Below are 25,428 nucleotides of genomic sequence, written 5' to 3'. Positions count from 1 at the left end.
GCTGAGCGGGGACTAGAACCCAGATCTCTCAACTCCCAGTCCAACACCTTAGCCACTACACCACACTGGCTCACACTGGCACCACACTACTACGTATAGAGGCAGCAGGAGAAACTCAAAGGGGTTTACTGTTTTCAGGAACAGCCTTGCATTTCTTGTAATGCTTAGTCCACTTTAAAAAAAAAGTGTGTCGCTTTTTAAAAAAAATTTTTTGGAAAAGTCAGCATTTGCCCTAATTTATGACTTATGCTATTTCAGGGCAGGATCTATACTACTGCTTTATAGTGGTACAGAAGTGCACTGTCAAGTGTTGGGGTCCAGGACGCATTCCATATACCATTTTCAAACTGCTTTCATGGTGTTACATCTTGCTTGGTGTAGATCTGGCCCAGGTTACACGCTACCTTTCTGGCAGGTTTGGTGTAGTCTATATGGCCAACTGTGTCTTTACCCCTGAGCCTAGGCATGATTTGGGACTGTGAGCTTGATGAGGAGGGGACAGCCAGATCAGACGGACCAGGGCAGGATCTACACTACTGCTTTATAATGGTATTGAAGTACACTGACAACTGTTAGGGCCCAGGACACAGTCCACATACCATTTTCAAACTGCTTTCAACTAGGCATGTGCTCCGCTCCGATTAGAAGCGTAGAAACAGGAGCGAATTGGCCTGCTCTGCCTTGCCCAGAGGCGGAGTAGAAGTGGACCGCGGACCCCTAGAAGCAAGGTGAAGAGAGGCGCCCATTTTCGGAGTGCTCCGGTTTTCGCGGTCCGCTCCAATCACCATCTTGAAACATTTCGCCCATAGTATTGCATTGCAGAAAAGAAAGGGGGATAACTGTAGTTTTTTTTGAAGCTATCTTTCTGAAAATTCTTGTGCTTAGAGAGTCGTGGATGGGGGTCATTTTGAGCCTACTCTCAGCTCTCTGCGTAGTGCGGTTCGTGTGCTAGAACTTTTTTAAAAAAACGGTGGGAAAAATACCTTTTCTGAAGGGCTGAGGGGCAGAGTCAACTCCCGGTCATGATCACATGATCCCAATGTTGGAGGAGGGGATAGGCAAAACAGGTAACTTGGGATTCTGAGAACTTCTCTTTCTTAGTCTGAACGGACTTTTCCCAGTGTTTTTTAAAACAGTAGCCCCACCAAATGCACAAACACAACCTGAAATCATATACTAAGCCAATAATAAGAGAGCACTGCTACCCACCCTAACTTTGGGGAACAACTGAAAAGATGTGGTGCAAGGGGATGAGCTCCCCTAGGGCATGCCATGTGGACGTGCCCCCACTCTCTCCTGTACTTGGAGGGCTATCAGAGCCCTCCAAAGAGAGTAAAGCAATGCCTATCATGAGTTGAAGTGAGAGCTTTACTCCTTAGAGCAATGGCTTTCATGAGTTGAACTGACAGCGTTGCTTCTTAAAAGACTGGTCTCTAGACCAGTCAAATTGGCAGCTGCTTCCCCCTCCCCTGGGCACGTCCCCCTATTACTGGTAAAAGACAGATATAGCCTTTTAAAAAAATTATTCTTGTTTTTTATTCAGCAACACTGCTGCTTTTAATTCCACCCCTACTTTGTTTATTTATTTATTTATTTATTCCATTTTATATGCATTACTGGCTTATCCTTGGCTCACTTCCTTATGCCCCCAGAAATGTCTGCTGCCTGCCTGCCTTCCCTCCCTCCTCCCCTGCCCGCCTCGCAGGGAGGTTGTGTGTGTGTGGCTTTGACTCAGGGGAGAAGTCCTTCCTGCGCTCAATTAGACTTTTGGAAGTTCCAAATCCATTTTTCAAGTGTGGAAGAAGATTCATAGGTTTATCTCTACTCCCCAATTCATGGCATGTTGGGATTTCCTTTGAAATGGCCCCATTGAGATGTCTGCAGGTTTAAGCCCCGCCAAAAAACAGAGAATGATGGGATTGCCTTGTACCTTGGCATGATTGTGGGTCTAGATGGCATCTGTGAGTGTGCTCACTTCCCTTTTTTTATCTGTCCAAATGTCAGAGAACAGTCCACGTCTGCAAATGGCGTGTTGGATTTTCATAAATTCCCCAAAGATCAGGGGATGATGGGACTGCCTTTAGTCTGGGCGTGCGTGTGTATCCCTGGATAAGCTATCATGGTGGTGAGTTTGAGGTTTCTTACTTGCAAATTGACGGAGCTATCGAAAGGGGTGTGAATGGGGTGTTGGATTTTCATAAATTCCCCAAAATTCAGGGGATGATGGGACTGCCTTGAGTCTTGGCATGCTTCTGTATCCCTGGATAAGCTGTCATGGTGGCGAGTTTGAGGTTTCTAACGTGCAAATTGACGGAGCTATCGAAAGGGGTGTGAATGGGGTGTTGGATTTTCATAAATTCCCCAAAACTCAGGGGATGATGGGACTGCCTTGAGTGGGCATGCATGTGTATCCCTGGATAAGCTATCATGGTGGCAAGTTTGAGGTTTTTAACGTGCACATTGACGGAGCTATCGAAAGGGGTGTGAATGGGGTGTTGGATTTTCATAAATTCCCCAAACTCAGGGGATGATGGGACTGCCTTGAGTCTTGGCATGCGTGTGTATCCCTGGATAAGCTGTCATGGTGGCGAGTTTGAGGTTTCTAACATGCACATTGACGGAGCTATTGAAAGGGGTGTGAATGGGGTGTTGGATTTTCATAAATTCCCCAAAAATCAGGGGATGATGGGACTGCCTTGAGTCTGGGCATGCGTGTGTATCCCTGGATAAGCTATCATGGTGGTGAGTTTGAGGTTTCTAACGTGCACATTGACGGAGCTATCGAAAGGGGTGTGAATGGGGTGTTGGATTTTCATAAATTCCCCAAAAATCAGGGGATGATGGGATTGCCTTGAGTCTTGGCGTGCGTGTGTATACCTCCATGAGGTGTCATGGTGCCAAACTTGAGGTTTCTAACTTTCACAGAAAAAAAGTTGTATACTTTTTTAGCTTAATGCAAGCCTATGGGGGGGGGGGGGGAAACGGAGCTCCGATCCGGATCCGGAGCTCTGCTGCGGAGCGGACATGAGCGGAGCGGGGGCGGAGCGAAGCGGCCCGGTCCGCAAATCGCGGATCTGGAAAATAAGCAGAGCGGGGGGTCTGTGCACACCCCTACTTTCAACGTGTTATACCCTACTTGGTGTAGATCTGGCCCAGGGCACATGATATGCTTAACGCAGAACTTTAAAACAGCATTAAATGCCGAGTCTTGTAGAGTCATACAGTTCTGAGATATATTTTGTTTGGAATTCTGCCCTGTGTCCTTGGTTAATAAATGACCCAGCGTGATAATCATGTTCAGGGTGTTGCTGAGTCAAGATGGTCGTAGAAGCCAGTTTTACTTATCTCAGCAGCACAGGCCTCTTTACAGAGCTTTTTCATTCTTCAGCTCTGCTGCAGCCTCTGAAGTAATCCTTTACAGTTAGAACATGTGACTAGGGGAGGAAAGCAAAGGAGGTCGAAAATGTTTTGTCATGGTTTCATCCCAGCTTGCTTTTCCATAGTGACGAAAGGGGTCGCTCCCTTTCATTGCCTTCATTGTCTCCTGCCTGCCCGATACACAGGGAAATGTACACTAATACCATGAAAGTAATTCTGCACATGTAGATCTGTAGCATATATCAAGCTGAGCAAAAGAAGAAAAATCTTAAAAGGAAAAGGGGGGCTTGCAACAAAAAGTTGCAGCGTGGACTGCTTCCTTTCAGTGTTTCTGTCAGTCATCCATGCCCCCTTCCATATGATTCATTCCATTCTCTCTCCCCATACACACACACCACCTAGTTTTCTGTGTTTTTTCCCAATACTCAGCCAGCATTCAGAGGCCTCTATAGAGTTAGCTTCCACATAGCTTAAGGATTTATTTATTTATTTATGGATGTACAGATTGTGTAGAATCAGTTCCATCTGCTTCTCACAGTGTCAAGGGCCTTTTGTTTCATCCTCCGCTCGTTGACAGAATCAGATTTTTTTTTTCAATTTCACAAAGTCATGCACTTTTGCATTTGTACAAATTCACGCACTTTTACATTTGTACAAATTCACACTTGCAAAAATGTGCAAATTCCCTCCCCCAAGTGCATTTCCATGCTTTAGCACATTTTCAGCTGGTGTATTAATTATTATTATTTTATATTATTATTATTATTATTATTATTATTATTATTATTATTATTTTGCGTATTTTCTTTGACAAAATTTGCATAAAATTCCAGAAAAAAATGCTCCACAAGTCCCTGGAATCTGTGTGACTTGTCAAATGCCAGTCCACTGCAGAATCCGTGGGTCAGATTCATAAAAAGCCAAATTCATTTGATTCCTTTACATATTTCTCCAACGTCCTTTATATAAACACAGGGTTCACCAAACATGCTGATGCCTCCCTGTGTAAGGATGGTGCTGATTTGGCAACATTATCAGTGGCACTCACAGTCAGAACATCAGAAATAGAAGGAGTGATCAGTATGGGATTCCACTGAAACTACATTAAGGTGGGGGCCAAATTGCCCTCCATAGGCAGGATGACATCCATGGCCATGGATATACCACCCATTCAGCACGGAGACAGTGAATTGGGTGGTCTAGAATGAGTAGTTTTCCCAATGCTAGTCAAGATGAGTGCCTTCTTCATGCATCTCTTGCTGTCCCCATTGGCTCCATGAGTCTGTGGGCATCTGCAGTTTAGGCCTATGGGCTGGAGATCTCCCATCCCTAAGTACCCAACTGGATCCAGGAATCCAGTGGACTCTCCCATGCCTGGCCTGCTCAGTGAGCTGCCACCCCTGCTTGCTGAGCCACACAAGTGCCCAGTTCTTACTGGACCCGTCCGCGAGCACCCAACAGCCATCTACCGCTTCAGCGAGTTGCCATTTTGGCCTTAGCTAGACCAAAGGTTTATCCTGGGATCATCCCAAGGTCGTCCCTGCCTGCTCCCAGGATATCCTGTGTGTCATTTACATGAACAGGGATGACCCCAGGATGATCATGGGATAAACTTTAGGTCTAGCTAAGGCCTTTGTGACTCACTAAAGTGGAGCATTTAAGCTTGTAATGTTGTGTAAATGGTTACTTTACAGACATCACTTGCATAAGATTTAATTTACAGAAAGAAAACAAGTCACCATTTTTATGCAAATTAGCAACTCGCTGAAGAAGTGGATGCCTGCCAGGGGCTCAAGTGCTGGGGGCTCATGAACAGAGCTGCGGCCAGTGGCTTGTCAAGCACCCAGAGGGACCAGACAGCGGTGAGTCCGTACATCCCTACCCATGCCTGCTATAGAGGATGGAGAACTGGCATGAAAAGAAGAGGCAAAATTAAGGCCTAATCTACACCAAGCAGGATATTGCACTATGAAAGCAGTATATAAAAGGCAGGAGCCATACCAAGCAGGATATAGCAGTATGAAAGCAGTATGTGGTATGTGTCAATGGGCCCCAACAGTTATCACTGCACTTCAGTACCGCTATAAAGCAATAGTGTAGATCTTGCCGCGTATATACCGCTTTCATACCACTTTCATAGTGCAATATCCTGCTTAGTGTAGATTAGGCCTAAGCCTCACATTTCAGACAGAAAACATTGTTCTCCCCGTGTTCATGTGCTGAAAATTTAAGGTATAGGACAAAGGTCTTTTTTCATATGTTAAGTCTTCCTATCAGAGCATACAGCTCACTGGAATTTTAAATATTTTTAAACTCCTGTGGTTTGATTCAGTGCCCATTGTTCCCACTGGTGCTGGCAATTTATCCAGAAGGGGGTATTCTCCCCCAGCAGTGTTGAAATGAGACTGATGTGTTAACTCTCTTTTAAAGTCTCGCCTTCATTTAAATTCTCAACAACGAAAGAATTTGGAATTTAGAAAAGAACACAGGCAACGTATACATGAGATGCTTTATTTGACAAATCCCCCTGAAAACGTTTAATGTTGTGTTGCCATTTATCACCCATTGGCCAGCATGAACACCTTTTTCATTTCAGAGCTGTCACATCAAGCAGCATTTGACTAAAATAAACCTTGAGAATCAAATGTTGATATACACTACAGCCCTTTCTGCTGTCCATAAATCACTGGGCTATTTGACTACAGATCCCTATTTCATTTGGATGAGCTTTCATTCCATTCTGACTTGGCAGTTATAACTCATAGCCATATTTATTTATTACTGCTGTCCTTTAGCACTGCTGAACACCAGTAAACATGAGCCTTAACAACAACAGAGGTTCGAGATGGATGGAGTAGAGATGGGTGAGAAATTAGTTGTGTTGGGTTTTTTCTGTGCAAATGTAGGAAATTTATGCCTCCAGAACCATTATGTGAGCAGAGAAAGAGTTGCATCCCAAAACATGCACCTTTGCAAGCTTGGAGATGCAGCTCATTGGGGTGGGGGTGGGTGTAATGCATACTAGTGAAAAGTACGTACAGTGTGTATATATTTGAGAAGAGTGCACACAAAACTAGAATACATCAATGAAAAGTACTTAGAAAAATGCACATATTCAATAAATGCACAGAGAAATGCATGCATTTGGGAAAATACACACAAAAGTGTACACGCTTTAGGGTGGATTCCTGCATTGAGCAGGGGGTTGGACTCGATGGCCTTGTAGGCCCCTTCCAACTCTGCTATTCTATGATTCTATGATTCTATGATTCTTTTTTTAACCTTCACAGCATTTACACAGAAACAGGACAGGACAAGCTTAACCCTGAAAAACTGACAATTCCTGCAAGAATGAGATTATTAGATCTGTCCATCTCTAGGACAGACCAATAACCCTTAGGAGCTGAGTCTGTTTTCAGCATTTGGGTGTCCTCAGAAAAATATTTAAATGATACCTAAAACTAAGACTGTGTGCACTGCTTTTCTCCACATCCAAATTCTGAGCTGAAGTGGGCTGATTCGGACTAGACTGGTCCACTGCCGAAATGGATTGGGATTGGACCGAAGCTGTCAGAAGCAGATCATGATCGGCCTGAAGTGCTTTGGAATGTTTCAGCCCAATCCAGACAACTGCCCACCCAGCCACGCAATACCCCTGCTCCGTACTTGGACCTGTGGGGAGCACCCACAGCTGCAGCCATTGCCATTTCCCCTCAGAAAGGCAGCCATAACACCATCATGTATGCAATGTTACATGTGTAAATGGGCCATTTATGCCTGCAATATTGCATACATGATGGCCTTATGGCCACCATTAACACAACACTTCATTTCCAGGGAAAAAATGGCAACGGCAGCAACTGTAGATGATTCCGACAGGATCAGGTAAGGAGCAGAGAGCTTGCGTGGCTGGGCTGCGTGAGTGTGATTTGAATATCTGAATCTCATTTCAGATCTGGAGTCTGACATGGGTTGGATTAAGTCCAAATCTCTGGCCAAAGTGGTTTGGGGCCTATTTGGAGGCCCCAATCAGCCTCTGGAGCTGGTTGAGGGTCCCATCCACAACCCAACTAAGACCCTTTCTCCTTTCCTCTAGCACACACCATTTCCCGTAATACAGTGGTGTTGAACCTCTTACAGCCCAAGGGCCAAACTCCATTCTGTAGAAGCTTTTTGGGGGGCTGCATTCCAGTGGTGGTGGTGGGGCAAAGGCAAAATACCAGCATATTGTAAGTTAAAGCTCTTGCTGCCACTAACTAAGCCTTGACTCACAGGTTATTTACAGGTTTAGGCCCATGATTCTAAATTGGATGTCTGTAAGTATAACGATAAATTTAAATCTAAACATCCCAAGGACTCAGAGTGAGAAACAGTAATTATATAAAAAGGATTGATCCCTGTCTATGGAGGTTTCTCAAGGTCTCACACGAAGGCCTTAGACAGAGAAAGGCTAAAAAATGATCAGGTGAGCAGTCTGCTTAGTTAAATGCCAGCTACTAAACTAACTCATCATTAATCTATTTCAGTATTTTCTTGGTAGAAGGCAAAGGTGAAGCTAGGAGAATAATTGGCTTTGTCTATAGATTTGTCATATTTTATTTTATATTTTTAGAGCAAAGCAATTTTTTTTCTTCGTGTATCAGCTGAGAGAAACTAACAGACCATCAGCATTTACAGTTAAACCTTGATCAATGTGATCCAATTTAATTAAAAGGAGGAGGATTGAGATTGATCAGAGATAGGCTAGCTTCTTCTAAAAGAAAATAATGCACATAATTGAAAAGGTATCTAGGTAAATGACTGCAATGGTGGAAAATGCCATGAAGACTTTTGTTGGAGTGAAAAATGCTCCAGTACTGAAGAAAAATGGAGCAATGGTCAGAAAAACAGACAGTAAAAGACTTTTACCCAGTCCAGTTCTATACTTCTTTAACAAAGTGTAATATTTTTACATAGGAAAAAAGGTTAGTAGAGAGCAAAGAAGTAAGAGATTCTGGGATGTGAAACATCTGTGTCCTTTGGCCTGCTCATGATTGATCCAACAATGTCCTTTCTTGAGTTGTGGTCTCTAACATGTAGTAAACACACTACACTGCAATACTCCAACCAGCAGGTGTCAGCAACAAACAAAACAAAACAAAAAAACCCTCAATTTGCAAGGCTTTTTGCTCTCTTCGCAGATCCTGCAAAGAGAATTTGCAAAGCAAGACCCAAGCTGCTAACATAGTTCAAAACTTCCCATCCCATTAGTGATTTCAAGAAATATGAACCCATCGATGTGTGATTTCAACCAGTGAAAACTGGTTTAGCAATTCTCCATTTTAAGTATTCAGCACAATAGTCCAGTTCTTGCAGATCTTGTGTTAACAGGATCTAGTAACCCCCAAGCCGCTCTTTAATTTTAACTTCATCCCTGTGCTTCCATGATCACTTTGCTCAGAGTGACCCGTTATCCAGACTCTTGATTGATAAGGGATGTGCTGTAAGTGTCCCAAGCACCCATTTCATCCTTCATATTTTGCAACAGTGGCAGTAAGGCATAAGTAGTAGCAGCTCCACTCAACATGTGAAGCAGGCTCCTTCTCAATAATGTATCTTAGCCCTTAGCTAGACCTAAGGTTTATCCCGAGACCATCCTGGGGTCATCCCTGTTCATGTAAATGACACACAGGATATCCCGGGAGCAGGCAGGGACGACCTTGGGATGATCCCGGGATAAACCTTAGGTCTAGCTAAGGCCTTAGGTTACTTATAATAATAGTGCAATACCAGCCTCCACCACTTAGTGGGTTGAGTATTTTTTCTGCAGCAGGGATGAAGAACTTACCACCCTCAAAATGTTTTGGCCTACAACTGCCATAATCCCTCATCATTGGCTATGCTAACCAGGGATGATGGGAGTTGTAGGTCAAAACATCTGAAGGGCTACAAGTTGCATTCTCATGCTCACCAGCAGTGTATCCAATTATGCACATAACTTTAGCTTCACACACACACACACACACACACACACACACACACACCAAGCAAATTATGGCCATCACATTTTATTTATTTATTTATTTATTTATTTATTTATTTATTTATTACATTTCTATACTGCCCAATAGCCAGAGCTCATCAATGATGCCTACGTTAAGGTCCTGCTATGCCGATGTAAGGGGGGGGGGGAATGCACCAATAAGCGTAGATGCTAAAAAGAGAAATCAACTCTGGTGCTTGATAAACGTGTTACAAACTATTTTATTCTTTAAATCCCAAAACACTCTGCTCAACGTTTCAGACGTATTGTCCTTCGTCAGGAGCTGGAAACAGTTGCTGTGCTAGCAGGAGCTACTGTGTCTCACTGGTTTTCTCTCCCGCACTTACGGCATTGTAAGTGATGCCTACGTTAAGGTCCATCATCATTATTATTATTATTATTATTATTATTATTATTATTATTATTATTATAAAAAAGCTGTTTCATCATATTAAATAGGGATAGGGGTGAATTGTTTTATCCTTCATAAATTTGAACCAGTTTGACCACTCATTTTGAAATTTATGCCTTAGCTAGACCTAAGGTTTGTCCCGGTATCATCAAGGGGTTGTCCTTGTCTGCTCCTGGGATCCCCTGTGTGTCATTTACATGAACAGGGATGATCCCGGGATAAACCTTAGGTCTAGCTAAGGCCGTTGAGATGCCAGAAAGGAGTCTTGATTTTCTCTACCCTGAAAATTTCAGGACAATTGCTGAACTACTGTGGGAAAACGAGCAATTTAAAGAGAAAACAAACAAACAAAAACCTCCCTCTGCCGAAACTGACTTTGAAAATTTATATTGGCAACATTTTTGCCCACTTTTTTTGAAGAAACCAAATGTTGCATTTTTTAAAAAAATCAAAAGCACTGCTCATTTCCTATTCCTCTTGTATTGGGATACATGGAGTACTTTAAAAAAAAACAGAAGAAGGAGAAGGAGAAGACAACTTTTTAACAAGTAATGAGAGTCAATGGAGCTAACCACAGGCCCACGCAAACATAGAAACCTCCTTCACACCTAACAACTGTTGGTTTAGAATATTGAGGGAATCAAAAATCAGTATGTTCACACACCCAAACTATCAAGATGGACCTTTTCTTGGAGTCTCTTAAAAATGTATGAAATGGTTGGTTGCTTTGACACTTCTCATTACTGGCAATGCCATCAATCACAATGTGGCTAGGAATTAGAGCTACAAACTCCACATCCAAAGTCATTAGCAGTGGTACCACTGTCAGCCCTGCTGCATCAGAAGAGACCCCCATTTCCTGTTGTCAACGCAGAGTGTACAGGCATGCACAACTCACAAAAGGATTCCTCTAGCAACAGATTATGGCTCAGATGCTTCATAAGGCAAAACAGGAGCTGGAGAATGTGGGAGCATCTTTGCTGGTCCCAGACAAAGCATCCTCCATATCTGGATTTCAGCTCGAAAGACCAAGAAAAAATTTGGATGCATGGAAGGCAAGTTGTAAGCAAGCACAACTTGTGACACCTTCACTGATCACAGGGCATCAGCTTTAGCCTTTCATTTCCTGGCTTTCTGGAATTTCAGCCAACATGAGATACCTTTAATTCTGGTCTTAAACAGGCAAGGGTTTTTTGATCACTGAATACTGCAATAAAGTCAATGGTCAGTTCCTTTGGTGGTCAGCCTTTAACTAAGCAGCCCATTCACTTCATCATTTCAGAACTGCACTCTGAATTGGTTCCTTTTTCAGGAGATCAGCTTCATGGGATGACCCTGGGTACTAGAATTTTTGAGAAAGAGAGAAAATACTAGAACCCGGGGTCATCCCATGAAGCTGATTGGTGGGAGAGTCAGGACAAATAAAATGAAGTACTCCTTCACACAGCACATAATTAAATTATGGAATTCACTACCACAAGATGTAGTGATGGACACCAATTTGGATGGCTTTAAAAGGAGAGGTGGTTTGGATAAATTCCTGGAGGAGAAGGCTATCAATGGCTACTAGCCCTGATGGTTATGTGCCACCTCCAGTATCTAAGGTAGTAAGCCTGTGTGCATCAGTTGCTAGGGAATATGGGTGGAAGGGCGCTGTTGCACCATGTCCTGCTTTGTTGGTCCCTGGTCGACAGCTGGTTGGCCACTGTGTGAATTTACACAGTGCTGGACTAGATGGAGCCTCGGTCTGATCCAGCATGGCACTTTTTATGTTCTTGTGCAGCATGTAGGCAGCACACATTTATTTAATATATATTTAAGGTTCAGTTTTCAATGCCAATAATTCAATACTCTGAACTTAGAATCATAGAATAGTAGAGTTGGAAGGGCCCTATAAGGCCATTGAGTCCAACCACCTGCTCAATGCAGGAATCCACCTTAAAGCATCCCTGACAGATAGATGTCCAGCTGCCTCTTGAATGCCTCAAGTGTGGGAGAGCCCTCAACTTCCCTAGATAACTGGTTCCATTGTTGTACTGCTCTAACAGTTAGGAATTTTTTCCTGATGTCCAGCTGGAATCTGGCTTCCTGAAACTTGAGTCCATTATTCCATGTCCTGCACTCTGGGATGATCTAGAAGAGATCCTGGCCCTCCTCTGTGTGACAACCTTTTAAGTATTTGAAGAGTGCTATCATGTCTCCCCTCAATCTTCTCTTCTCCAGGCTAAACATGCCCAGTTCTTTCAGTCTCTCCTCATAGGGCTTTGTTTCCAGACATCTGATCATCCTTGTTGCCCTTCTCTGAACACGCTCCAGCTTGTCTGCATCCTTGTTGAAGTGTGGTGCCCAGAACTAGATGCAATACTCAAGATGAGGCCTAATAAGGGCCGAATACAGGGGAATCAGTACCTTGCACTATTCGGAAGCTATACTTCTATTAATGCAGTCCCAAATAGCATTGGTTTTTTGTTTTTTGTTTTTGGCAACTTCATCACACTGTTGGCTCATATTCAGCTCTATAACAATTTCAAGATCTTTCTCGTTTGTAGCATTGCTGAGGCAAGTATCCCCCATCTTGTAACTGTGCATTTGGTTTCTTTTTCCTAGTTGTAGAACTTGGCATTTATCCCTATTAAACTTGGGATGAGAGTATGTAAAGGAACACCTTTTCCTACATGTACTTGCTCAGACCCTTAGGTCATCTTAAAGCACCTTCTCTGGGTGCTTCAGCCAAGGGAAGCTAGATGGGTAGCTACAACAGAGAGGGCCTTCTCAGTGGTGGCACCCCAATTATGGAATGAACTCCCCAAAGAGGTTCACTTGGAGCCTACATTGTTATCTTTTCAGCACCAAACAAAGACCTTTCTTTTCTCCCAGGCATTTTAGAGTTCTAGGTTATTATGGCTGTTTTATCAGTTCCCTTGCTATTATTTACTGCTTTTCATTATATTGTACTTTATTCTTTTGAATATTTTATTGCATTTTATATTTTTATCTGTTCTATGGTATTTTAGGTTTTAACTGCTTGTAATCCACCCAGCGAATGTTAGTTACTGGGCAGATTACAAATGTAATGAATAAATAAACAACACAATCTTTTTTCTACTGACATCTGGTGAAGAAATCTCAGGGAGAATTCTTTCACATTCTGTTTCATATAGAGAGAGAAAACACAGCACCTGTAGACAGACTGTTCTCGGTCACCTTCTATCCAATTCTCTTTCTAAGAGCAGACCTTGTTTGCACAGGGTTAAATGTGGTGGCGGATGAGAAGAGATTCTGAATTCCAATTGAGAACTATCTGCCAACTGGAATTATTACCTTCTGTATTTCCTTGCAGCACAGATTCAGCAGCTTCTGCTTACTATAAAGCTGTTTTAACTTTTGTGGCAGGTAAATAGGATTCTTTATACCTGTGATTTTCTATGTGTGAAATCAGGTGGTACACACAGGCAGTTGAGAAGATGTGGGCAGTTGATAGAGAGATCAGGAGGGTCCAAGCCCAAGCCCAACACAGCTACTAAATCTAGGGGTGGGGAGAGAGTCAAGTTTCTCAACTCTGAGGCCCTTTCTACACCTAAGGATTATCCCAGGCAAACGGAGGGATCGTCCCTGCCTGCTCCCGGGATCCCATGTATGTCATTTGCATGCACAGGGATGATCCTGGGATGATCCCAGGATAAATGGCTGGTGTAGACATGCCCTGAGCCTAGCTGTTGAAGGTTCAAGAGGCCAGGAGTTCCAAGACAGTATCCACATACAAGGATCAAGGAAAAGGCTACGGTCTCAACTAGTGCTGGGCCAAATCCTGCCCCCTATTTTCAGGGACATTCTCTCTCCCTGCAAAAGGGGCATTGTTTTTTCTGCCTCTTTCACAGGGAGGGGGGAATTCAGAGAATTTTTCTCGTTGGGAAGAGGACCGGGTTTCCACATACATTTTTTAAGGGTACCCAATTGTTGAGGGGGCTTCTTCCTATTTTTTAGTTTTTCCAAAAAAACACCCACTCCTTCCCTCAGCATTTGGTGGAGCCCTGGAGTTCTTAGTGAATGCCTATTGAAAACCATGTGACCTCACCCTCTCCAATAAGCACTCAGGAAGAACTTCTGGGCTCCTGAAAATGCTGGGGGTATTTTGAAAAAAAGAAAAGAAATAAAGAAGACCCTTCCACAACTGGCTACATTTAAAAAGGTATGTGGAAACCCTGGCCCCTCCACAAGGAGAAAATTCTCACCTCTCCAGCCTCTTTTGCCCAAGTTTTCTTCCCTTCCCTCCCCCACCCCCACAAAATGCCAAAAATTGAATGGTCTAAATTTTCAGCCCAGCACAACAATTCAGGTCACAGGCAAAAAGGTTCCAAACCAATACAGCAGACAAAGGGCTGGCAGGAGAAGGATCAGAGTTCCGTCCAAGTCTTCACTGGAGGAGAGAGAATTTTGGAGAGTGTTCTCCTTGGGGAGAGGGACAGGATATCCAAATACCTTTTAAAAGTGTAGTTGGTTGTTGAGGGGTCTTGCTTATTTATTTATTTATTTATTTATTTATTTATCTAAAACATTTCTATCCTGCCCTATATCATTAAGATCTCAGGGCGGCATACAGATAAAAGCACACAGTATAAAACAATAAATATACACAGCTAAAAATAAATTAAACCATGAACCAAGTTAAAACAATATATAATTTCGTTTTGTTTCTTCTTTCATTTTCTTTTCTTTTTTTTTAAAAAAAAACATACCTCCCCAGATAATTGGAGGAACCCAGCAGTTCTTCCTGTGTGCCTACTGGAGATCGTGTGACCTTGCTCCCTCCAATAGGCATTCAAGAACTCCTGGGCTCCTGTAAGTCCGGGAGGTGTTTTTTAAAATTTAAAATAGAAATAAGACCTCCCTCAACAACTGCCTACACTTTAAAAGGTATGTGGAAACCCTGTTCCCTTCCCCAATGATAAACTTCTCTGAAATTCTCACCTCTTCCAGCCTCTTTTGCCAGAGTTTTCATTCCCCCCCAACCCTCACAAAATGCCAAAAATGGAATAATTGAAATTTTCGGGACAGCTCTAGTATTTTCTATATAGGGGTGGGCATTTTTTAAAAAATACCAACCACCTAGGGCATGTCTGTAGCAGGGGAGGATCTCATGATATGCTGATCGCGAGATCCTCCCCTTTGTTCACATGCGGCGTGCGACTTCCAGGAAAAAGGATGTCGCACCTGCCATTTTATTTTATTTTTTTTACTGAAGATGTGTGCACGTGTGCTCCAACGACAAGGTCAGTAAAAAAAAACCACCGCTCCCCCCACCCCATCGGCCATGGAGCACCTGAAGAGCTCATGCCCTGTGCCCGGCTCCCGCCTCCTCACATTTACTCACGAGGAGGTGAGACAAAGGCGGGATGGCCACCCACACCTCCTGCGGTCTCGGGAAGATCCTGAGACTGCAGGGGAAATCAGGCTAAAAGCTGTCCCGGGTATCCCTGGGAAATGGAGCGACCTTTGCTCCCTGCCCTTGGGATCCCCTGTGTGTCATGTGGATGCACAGGGATAATCCCCGGGTGATCCCCAGGATAAGGCATGGTCTAGACATGCCCTTAGACTGTAGCAACATGTGAACTGGGCTACCTTATAGAGATGTAAGTCAACATTTCTGCAGTCTGGCACAACATTTTTTTATTATTATTTCAGGTTTCCTTTGACTTTAGTTTAATTGGTCATTTTAGCTCAATCCCTGAATGTCACCAATAAGATACTGGGGGGTGGGGAGTAAGCTTCCATCCCTGGCTTCCATATAAAGCTAAGCACTTTATTGTGCTAAGCGGCCCATTTCCATTTCAATTATTTCCTTCAAACAGAGGTCAAAGGCTGTTGCAAAATCATAAAATATCCAAGGGATAAACTAATGTATTGGTTTTGCTACTATGCTTTTAAATTCTCTTGTATGTGTCTGGATTTTGTTCGACAGCAGTAGTTACATTCTCAAGGGCACCAAGCAACATCTGAATTGGCACTTAGATGGCCATTGGAAGAGAATGTTGAGCTGTTTAAAGGGATATTACTTTTTTACAATACAACTCAGAGCACATCTGTTCGGGAATCCATACCACTAACTTTCATAGGTTTCCTTTACTGGGAGGATGTTTATAATCGAGGCTTTAAAAGGGTATATTGTTTTTTAGTATTGGTCCTAAAAATATTGTTACAGATTAGGGACTTTGAGATGCGTGTCTATTGTTCAGCACTTTGGGAGCATTTAGCTACCTATTTGTCACTTAATAGCAGATGAAATACATCTAAACGGTGTACACCTAGGATTGTTTCGTGGGTTACAATCCAAATATTCTACTAACAGTAATTATAGTACTGGAGTCTTTGAATCCATTTCTTTCTTTTATGGATACAAATGTAAGTTCCCAGTTCAAATACAAGTAGTGTAGTATTTAAAACAATGAAATCCATCTTTCTTAAGCATTTTTGCTGTAATGAAATAGAGCGTTGTTGAGTATCTATTTTGCTTACCAAAGGGGAGTATGCACCAGCTAGGGCTGTGCACGGACCCCCTCCCCGAACTGCTTCGTGGCCCGATCCGCAACTTTCGGATAAGGCCGATCCGCTTCGGGTCAATCTGACCCTCCCCCGCTCTGCTCTGCAGAGTGAGATCTGGAGGGGCGGATCGAGATTTACCCCCCCTTCTCCGCTTACTTGCCTCCGCAGTTGTTTTCCAGTCTACAAGAATGTGTGAAACGTTCTGAAGGATTGGATCATGTCCAGCATCGGAGGGATCAAGGGGATAGTATATGATTCCCTAGGAGCCTCCCAAGGCAGAACCTCACCGTAGGCCAAGCATTGGTGTCTGTTTGCCACTGCTCTTATCTGATTTGGTGATTTTAAGATAAGAGTATGGTGTTCTTGGTGAGTGAAAAAACACATGCTCTATGCTTATCTTGCCTCGCATTAGACTTGCTACAATTATTATATTCTGCTTACTTTTGCTCCAGTGATTTCTGTTAACCTGCTTTCTGTTAATATGGGGCATGTCTACACCACCCTTTATCCTGGGATCATCCCAGGATCATTCCTGTGCATCCAAATGCCACACAGGGGATCCTGGGAGCAGGCAGGGATGATCCCTCCATTTTCCTGGGATAACCCTTAGGTGTAGAAAGGGCCAAGATCTCTTTCCTTCACCCACTGCTGTTTACTCATTGCATTTAATATACAAAAAGAACCATTGCCTACTGACAAACAATTGGCAAAACAGGGTGTGATATTGTATTGAAATAAGGTGTGCACTCCCTGCATGCCTCTTTTTAAAGGGGAAATGGGGTCAAAAAAAGGATGGGATCATATTTGGCTTATGGACCACATGTTTGTATAAGGTGCTTTAGTTCTGAATGTTTGTGAACCGTCCAGACCGCTTCGGCTATGGGGCAGTATATAAATGTAATAAATGAAATTAAATGTTGCCTATCCATAGTTTAGAGAAACAAAATGAAAATACACTATTTGCAGGAGTCTGAAACAATCAATAATGAAGTCTCATTCTAGAGAACTTCAGTTCTGTTGGCTTCTGAGGGAATCTTGGGAAGCCACAGAACCAGTCCAAAGTGGCCCAATTCTGTTCAAGCTTCATCCGAATCCAATGCACATCCCTAATAAATATATATGCTGCCATTTATAATGGAATACTCTAAAACAGCCAGGAAACTAATGACATGGACTGGAGGGAGATGCAGGCCTAGAATTACTATTTAAATTGCTTCGTAAGGGGCATTTTAATACCATTCTTAAACCACTGATATGTTTTGTTGGATTGTTGATTGCTTTGTTGTGCTATTCTCCATCCGTTTCTAAGCTTTTCTAAATACTAGTATTACTGTGTTTGTCTTCAAGTTCATGATATATATTTTTCCCTACATGAAGATTATGTTAATTTCAGTCACAGTGTATCAATAAACCGACTGATTTGTTTCCATTCAAATTCCAAATCTGTGGTTCTTGACATTGGTCATGCTTTACCCTCTGACCTTCTGATTTATGAAGGTGCAACTTTGCTCAGCAACATCACCTTTGTATATCAGTAGCATGATGGGGGGGCTGGGGGGGAAGAGATGCAACTCTGCAGGAAGATTCTGAGGAGGGTCTTGAGGAGACGCTGAGCATCATAGTAAAAAACTTCAGGGCCAGAGAGTCCATCAATTTCTATTATCCAGTTGGGTGCCTATTAATTTCAGTTCCTTCCTGAACCTTGGATGCTTACAAATAATAATCCTACCCCTCAGCACTGATCAAGATTCAACAGCCAGTAACACATTTTATATGTCCTGTTCTAACTTAGATTAGAAGGAGGCTGCAGTCGTCCAACCCCACGTCCCAAACGCAGCTCCAATTCTCCAGAGTGAGGGATCGGAGGATTGCTGTTTTAAATCCTTCGCACAAATCACAGATGAATCCTGGCAGTCTATACATAATCCGCTTTCTTGTTCTTTAAAAACTGTCGGTTTTTCGCTTGACAACAGTGAGGTTTTTGTAAAAACATTGGAAGTTAACAGCATTAACATATTCTGAGGCTGTCAATTGTATAGAATGTGTGATAGAAATAATCCTCTCGTGCATTTTAATCGGCATGTTTTCCAGCAGAAAGAGGAGCTCTAACCACCTCTAAAATACATCGCCTGGGGAAATTGTCTTTTCCTCACAGCTGAATCAAAGCATCCTCTAGTAGGTCCAGGGAGGGCAGCTTGTGGTCTTCTAGACGTTTCGGCCTAAAGTATTTCTCATCCACCTATCAGGGAACACTGCCCTCCTAAGGTGATTTAGAAAATAATTGAAGCACATTTTTAAAAAAACAAAAAACAAACACGACTATAAACACAAAATGCAATTTCAAAACATTAAGCCTAGGGTGACCAGGCATCTTACAGAGGACAGTCCTCTTTGTAAAGACCTGTCAGAGGGCCAAGTCTGGTTTAAAGTCAAAGAACCATAAGGCGGGAAAACAGAGGCCTTGAATTTAAGAACATAAGAAGAGCCCTCCTGGATCAGACCGAGGGTCCATCTAGTCCAGCACTCTGTTCACACAGTGGCCAACCAGATGTCAACCAGGGACCCACAAAGCAGGACCCTCCCACCCATGTTTTCCAGAAACTGGTCACACAAGCTTACTGCCTTGGATACTGGAGACAGCACACAACCATCAGTGCTAGTAGCCTTCTCCTCCAGGAATTTATCCAACCCCCTTTTAAAGCCATCCAAATTGGTGGCCCTCACTTCATCTTGCTCATCAGTTGGTACCTGGGCACCAGACTGAAAAGGCACAAAGGTCACCTTTTGACAGTCTGCCCACTATGGTGAGATGCTTTGGATTTCTATTACATTATAGTTATTAGTTTCAAATTTGCATTGATATACAACTTAGGATATGGAAATGTTAGGCAAATTGATGCTCTCTTTTGTGTGAGGAGCATAACGCATCTCCTCTGTTTTGACAATGCATAAATGACCACCTTAATTAAACCAGCAGCAGCTAAAATATGTGCAAAGCACATGAACTAAATGTAGACTGGGATAGAAACATCTCCAATGTTTTCTTAAGAACCAACAGTGCTGAATATATATATATATATATATATATATATATATATATATATATATATACACACACACACACACACACACAAACACACACACACACACACACACTTCTGAAAAAGGACATTCCAAAGTTATGGGGCCACCACAGAAAAGACCCTGATGATCTGGTACCTGCTAATGCAACAGCACTTTCTGGATGCCCAGAGAGCAGGGCCTCTGACACTGAGCATAATGCTTAGGAAGGCTCATTTGGGCCCACTTGTTCCTTCAGATAGCCTAGCTCCTAGTAAGTGATTTCAGTAGCCAGCTTAACTAACTTCCAGGATGGACAGTAAAATACAAACACTGCTTTACACAATGGCTTTTAGAATGATTGTACGTTGCCTTCATGGTCATATAATTGCTGGGGTGGTTAAGAAATTAACAGCAGCAACAAGCTGTGCGTGCCCCATTTTGTCATGTTTGAACAAATATTTCTGCCCTGAAGCTGGGCAGAAAACTCTCATGGCTGTGCAGAATTGTCTGTGCTTTGGAGGGAAAAAATAAATAAATCAGCATGATGGTTCACAGAAAAAAAGCCACTGCCAATGCTGCCTGGACTCTTGGAAACGTATTTATGTTCCCAGAGGAAAATTGCCCACAGTCATCCTCCCACTTTTTTTTTTATTAGGTAATTATTTATTTTGTTCCTTAATTGGCTAATTATGCCTGCATTGTGGCATCTTAGAAGCAAACTGTTCAATATAATTGCTAATGAGTAGGTTTTGTATTTTGTGTTGCAGAGAATTCATAAGTATTCTCTGCCTAGCGCTAAGAGGTTTGTAATGGGTTTAGTGTGCTAATTATTAGTTATTTTGACATAGTGTGAAAATTCAAAGAATATCGGAAAAACTAGACATCACACTGGAAATTAACAACATGCCAACAATATTCCAAGTTCCTTAACTGGCTATGCAAAGATGAGCCATGAACAATTAAATGTTTACTTTATTTTTGCTATAAAATACAAGAACACGTTGTAGTTTTTGGTATTGACTTCCCACTGTTAATTATTGTTACATGCATAGACTGAGAACAGTTCCACCTATGAGGACATTCAGAGACAGCTGAAGGCTGGTTGGCCGCTGTGTGAACGGAATGCTGGACTAGATGGACCCTTGGTCTGATCCAGCAGGGAACTTCTTGTGTTCTTAAGGTACAAAATGTGTGTGTGCATGGGAGATGGGTGGATTGCCACCTTGGCAGGTCTGACCTTCCTCGTTCCTTGCAGTGGTGTAGTGGGCCCCAGGCTTGCAGGGACACCGTGCTGACACTTTTTGATTCGCAGGGATGCTGATGATATCGCTCTCCACCTCCTCAATATTCCCTATTCCCTCCGAGCAAAGCTACAATCCTCACAGTAGCTGGGGGGATGAGTAGGGATGTCATAGGCTCCCCCACATCTGCCTCCCTCTCTGGACCCAGCTTGTTGGCCTGTGGCACATTCAGGAGAACACTCTTCGATCACCCTTCAACCCAACAAGCACCCGGCAGCTGTCTGCCCTGAGCCTCCGTCGTGCCCAATAATGGAGGCTCCGGAAATTGCTTATCTCCTACCTTTGCGTAAATGGGGCCTTGATGACCACCACTTATGCAAGGTAGGCAACCCGCAATTTCCAGAGCCTCAATTGTGCTCTCCAGATGAGGGCAGAAGGGCCCGCAGCTCCATTGGGCATTCGCCAAGCTGTGAAGAATCTCACACAGTGCCACAAATGGAGGGGAGTTGGCAAGTGTCCGACGGAGCCCAATGCGGGTGAGCCTGTCCACCCCTAGAAATGCGTTTTCTCAGCAAGAATATATTTTCTGTTTAAATGCAAAGTATTTGGGGGGAGGCTTGGTCTTGAATGGGCAATTAAACTTTACCAAGAACTCTTCCTGGTGGAGATAAGACTACTAGAACTTATTTGTTGATATGGATCAAGACAGCTGCCTGAATTTTTGGACTCGCCTTCGGGGTGTGCTGATGGGGATTGTCATGATGAGTGCCTGCACTTCTAAATTTGTCACTACACCACCACTTTGTAGTGATATCTGTGTATGATGTAGACAATAGACACCAACCTCGTGATCCATGCATTGGACAACTGGATGTACTAATCCTGGCTTTGGTGCTCATGAGTGTATGCCACAAAGGAGGTGTGCCCTTCAACATGTGGAGGTAGCAGACACCAATGGGATTGGAACTGTTGCCATGGTAACAAAGTCACTTCCTTGTTTGTATTCTTTGAAGATCCACACAGAGCTCCTGGCTTGAGTATATCCTTCCTTCCTTCCTTCACTCAGGGTGCAATTCTATGTATGTTAAAACAGAAAAAGAGGTCCACACCTCTCAACATGCATCATCCAGCATCTCTAGCTGGGAGTTATAGGACTTTTTTCCAGTCTAAACTTGCTTAGGATTGTACCCTTTTCTTACTTCAATGCCTCAAAAAGCAGATTTGCCTAGGCCCACTTTCCCCATCCTGGTGCCTTCCATATGTTTTGGACTACAACTCCCAGCACTCCTGAGCATTGGCCATACTGACTGGGGATCATAGGAACTGAAGTCCAAAACACCTGAAAGGCATCAGGTCGGGAAGGCTGGTCTAGGCATTGTACAGTGCAATTTAAAACAATATAATATTAGCATAATAAAAAATAGAATCATAGCTTGCAATCTGACATGGACACAAGTTGGAATGACCTTTGACATGGAATTTGGAATACCTCATAGAATTGTAGAAACATAGGAGAGTTGGAAGGGGCCTATTAAGGCCATCGAGTCCAACCCCCCACTCAGTGCAGGAATCCACCCTAAAGTATCCCTGACAGATGGTTGTCCAGCTACCTCTTGAAGACCTCTAGTGTGGGAGAGCCCACGACAATATCACAATGAAAAAACAGTATCTGTGCTCACCATAGTCAGACATATGATATTTTACCTACAAGCCTCATTCTTAAGGGCACAATCTTATGCATGTTTAGATATGGGAAAATACTACAACTCCCAGCATCCCTTCAGCCAAACATACTGACTGGAGCATGCTGAGAATTGTAGCACTATTTAAACATGCATAGGTTTACACCATAAGTGTATGCACTAAGAAATCTTACTAGAACTCTCCCACAAGTAGGGTGACCATATGCAAAGGAAGACAGGGGTCCTGTATCTTTAATAACTGCATAGAAAAGAGAATTTCACCAGGTGCCATTTGTATGCATACAGCACCTGGTGAAATTCCCTCTTCATCACAATAGTTAAAGCTGCACAAGCCCTGCCCTCTTTTGTATCTAGTCAAGAGGGCAGGGCTCCTGCAGCTTTAACCATTGTGATGCAGGAGGAATTTCACCAGGTGCTGCATGCATACAGATACCTGTTGAAATTCCCTTTTCTATACAACTGGTAAAGACACAGGAGCCCTGTCCTCCTTTCCATATGGTCCCCCTACCCACAAGTGATGCTACTGGCTATAATTTCAAGCAAATTATGGTGTCGCAATTTGAAAATAAACATCATACTTTGGACGACACAGTTGTCTGAATACATTCTGAGTAGGGAGCTTCAGCCCTTGGACGATTGTTCACAGAGGAAATTTCAAGCCATTTTCCTGGAGAGTGCTTTGATCGATCACAATTTGTTTGCCCATTGTCAAGCAACAAGAGTTCAAATACAATTTCAAAGGAGGAACATGAACAACATTTTCTATTACTAAAATCCTGGATATATGTGCATCAGTCCAAATAAGATAATGATACACAAAGTCTTACACTGAGTAGAGGATAAAGGATCATACAATTTATGGGGGCGTTACAAGGGTTTGGAGATGGGAAGCCCAAGCCTATACATGTTTACTCAAAATGGCATTCCACCAAGGTGAAGAGAACTTACTCCTGAGTAAATGCAAAGAGGGTTGCAGCCTTTCGATGCTTGTAGATCTATTGGGATACCTGAAGCTTTAGGCTTCAGCAGTGGCCAGAAGCACTTTTTGCATTCATCGGTATAATAAGATGGCTCAGGCTCTTTCTTCCAAATTTAGATGTAGCAGATTTCAGGCAATCTCATTTGAAACCTTGAGGCTGGACTAGGGTAATAAGCAGTGCCTGAGGCTGCCCTTGATCACTTGTTGGAAGTGGCAGCTGGTGCAGAAAAATAAATAAAAATTGGCAGCCTATCTCTTAAAGGGAATAACTGCAGGGATCCATCTCACCTTGGCTTCCGGGTCTGCACTTCACCATTTCCAATAGCCTCCTGGCCATAATTTCAGACATTGTGCTTTGATCTATGAAATTCTAAGTGCTTTCTAGCCTACATACTACCTACCGCTTTCTCTCATTGTGCACCCCTTCTAATCTCTAAATTAATCACAGCTTGCTCTCATAAGAGTACTCCCATGCATAGAAATTACTCCAGATGGAATATGGAGTCAACTAGTTCTCCTTTGATGCAAGGGAAATTCAAGGAAGCAATGCTTAAATACTAAAATGCAAAAACTATGTGCCAACAACTAAAGGCCTTTACACATGAGCCTTTAAAACCCCAGCCAGAACAGAGTTGCAGTCTGTCAGGGGCACCTGAGGAGTGGTCTGCTCATCAAAAAAAAAGTTGTGGAAAAGAGGGAAAAAGCACCACAAAAAGGCTATGAGAAAAAGAGGCGACTAGCTCTGGTGCTATGAAATGTCAAAAGAGGTTTCTTTATTTTTCTTATGGGAAATATAAAAAAATTTTCAAAAAAAATTCAACCAAACTTGTACCATGCTCAACGTTTTGGATCTGGAGATCCTTCATCAGGAGCTATAAGACATTCAAGTAAAATATATATAAAGTCACATTACATTGTAAACAAGTTCATCCAACTTAAAATTAAATAAAAGGAAACAGCACTCATAGTCTAATACAATATACGGACCTTTACACTAAGTTTTTACTGGACTAACCTACTCATGATGTAACCAACTCAACCATTTGTATTAGAGGAAATGTTCATAGCTTACTGAGTTTGTATTTTTTATTATTACAGCAAGTGTAGTTATTTATATTAACTCAGCACTATCCTCCACTCCCTAAATCTGTTCCCGGCTATATAGTCATAAATAACTTCTTTTATTTATCTTTTAACACTCCATCTCTCATCTTCATTATAGTCTTATGTTTTAGGACAACATTTCTTATCTAAACCATTTTTTGTCTCTACTCCTCATAAAAAAAGAACTAACCTGTACAATGAAATGAATTACTTTTTGAAGTAATTATAAATTTGAAACCTTATAGATATTTTTTTACAAGACCACAGTCGTGTTCATCCTGTCTCCATCAACAAACTGTTCTGTGGTAAGACCTTCGTAATAGGTGCTATTTATCTGTCCTGATTGTAAAAAAACCACCATTGTGTCTGTATAAGGTTGAAATAATGATTCTGCCAGGACTTAACTTTCTAATTCTGAACAATGTATTTTGCTCATGAGGAGTCCTTATTCCTCAGGTGGGCACTTCTGCATTTGGCAGCTAGCTGAGCCTGAACCTTTAGGCCCTAGGTGGCCACTCAGTGGGTTTGTTCAGATTAGTGCTGTGCTGAAAATTTCTCCCATGAAAATTCTGACCATTCTCATTCAATTTGATAGAAAATAAATTGCTTTTTTAAAAAAAAATCAAAGGAGAAGAAATTTTGGAGAAATTCTCATGGGTTTGGTTCAGGGTTCTTATGCTTACTTTACTTATGAGATAGCTGAGGAGTGTGTGTGAGTGTCCTGTCTTCCATTGTACAGTCATCTCTCTGACAGCCTGTAGCCTCCTTGGCTGCCTGCACTTCCCACCCTGGGGAAGACATGAAATCATTCCTCCCACAGGGCCTTTTCAGATCAGAAATCCTGGGAGACTGCAGAGCAATGCTGAGATGTGCAATAGACAGAAAAACACAGATCGTCCCCTCAGCTACCTCACAGTGATTAGGTAAGGTCAAAAACACCGCCAACATACAGTCAAAATAAATTATAAAATGCCCTGAGAATGAGG

The sequence above is a fragment of the Elgaria multicarinata genome, chromosome 2 (assembly GCF_023053635.1).
Source record: "Elgaria multicarinata webbii isolate HBS135686 ecotype San Diego chromosome 2, rElgMul1.1.pri, whole genome shotgun sequence".
NCBI classification, from domain to species: Eukaryota; Metazoa; Chordata; class Lepidosauria; order Squamata; family Anguidae; genus Elgaria; species Elgaria multicarinata.
Note: the sequence above shows the minus strand (reverse complement) of the source record.